Below are 1,829 nucleotides of genomic sequence, written 5' to 3' on the forward strand. Positions count from 1 at the left end.
CCAGGGGATTAATCGTCAAATTAATCGTTATCGGCTAAAAACCACAATTAATCGTGATCATTTTTTTGCCAATATTGCCCAACTCTAGTACACACACGATGCACGTGGATTTTATTTTGAAATCAGAAGTTTCAGAAAGCCAACAGCGAGACAGTTTCAACATAGATACCAAAAGCCTTTATATCAATGTTTTCAGCTGTGTTTGGAGTTCGTCTTTCATAGAATTATTTTTTGCTGTGACTTCCTCATTTATCACTGAATTTAATTCGAGATCTGCTTCCTGCACGTCTGTCGGACCAGAACGGAGCGGAGGTAGTGTAAACTGGACTTGAAACGCACGCCTGCGACCTGCGTAGCGGAGCGCAGCGGAGATGCGTGAAGTATGAATCCGAGGTTAGGCCTTCATCTTAAGAAGAAATGGAGTTCCTCCATTTAATTACTAGACATTTTACACTGAATTGTTCTAGTTTAAAATAAACTTGTGCAGCTGAATGATTGACTTGTTTAGGCCAAGCCCCATGAGTTTTGACACCATAAAGGGCGTAGGTAGGCAATAAGCTATAAAGTTCGAAGACGGAGGAAATGCACATTAAAAAGCCGTATTAATATTATTGATTAATATTAATAAGGGTGGAAAGAAAGCGAGAGAGAAATGAGAGAACTCTGGTTGCAGTGAGGGAAAGTAACAGAGTGCAGTGTTGGCTGCCTGGTGGGGTTAGCACTCACGTCTGGATGAGGAATGGCGTACTGTCCTTGAATGGTGTAAGCCTGAAAAAATGAGGAGAAACTTTCATCATCTGACTAAACAAGCACACATATACACTGTCATGATTGCAACAAGAATATGGCAGGCTAAAATCAACTAATACAGCTCAAGCACTACAGAAACTCTTAATTTTTACTCTGTAATGTATTTATTGCCATATTACATATAATTCATGCACTGTAAACTCCTATCAGTTTCTCCTTTTATTCATCAGTCAGATCCAGTTGAACTAAGCCAATAAGGGAGAAGGACATCAGGGTGGTCACTGGGGAGAGTGTGGATAAAACCAGAGGAGCAACCCTCAGAGGACTGATGTAATGTAGCCTGCTGGAGGTGTGGGGAGTTTTGGAGCGATCATGGTCAGATTTGAGCAAAATTTACTTTATTTCAGTCATCGAATGAACCACAGACATAAAAAAAGCAAAAGAAATGCATCGTCTACTTTGTTGTTTGAGATCCTTTTCTATTAATCTATTTGGCATGAACTAGTTCTTGTTCTGTTGTTTAACTCAACAGTTGCTGAATTTAAGTTATATTTTCTTTACTAACTGAGATTACATCAGGATACTGGTAGCATTCTGCTGTGAATAATAGAGAAATTCTTTGACTTAGCCTCTTTGACTAAACCTCAAATCAACAACTGGACTGTTTAAGTTTGGACAAAATTGGGTGTTCCAACAGTACAATGATCCCAGAACGATTGCAAAAATCAAGCTGACATTTAGCTTCTAGAATGAAAAAAAAAAGTATTTTAAGATTTTAAGTATGTTTTACAAATGAGGTTTGATGTAAACTGAATTTGGTTTTATTTTGGCCAAACAAAACTGATACTTTTAGTATCCCCCAGCAGATTAAAGGGATCCCTGATTAGTTGTAGCATTAAACTTTATTTGATAAACATGTATTTTAACTGTAAAATAGACTGTAAAAATACTGTAGGCTGTTTAGTTTTGTAAATTTTTTAAATATATTTTAACACGGATGGAGCCATTTTATTTACACGCAAAGCATTCTGGGTAAATGATGACATCAACTAGGTCCTCGGTGTGAGCGAGCTATATCC

The sequence above is a fragment of the Austrofundulus limnaeus genome, unplaced genomic scaffold (assembly GCF_001266775.1).
Source record: "Austrofundulus limnaeus strain Quisiro unplaced genomic scaffold, Austrofundulus_limnaeus-1.0 Scaffold474, whole genome shotgun sequence".
NCBI lineage: Eukaryota > Metazoa > Chordata > Actinopteri > Cyprinodontiformes > Rivulidae > Austrofundulus > Austrofundulus limnaeus.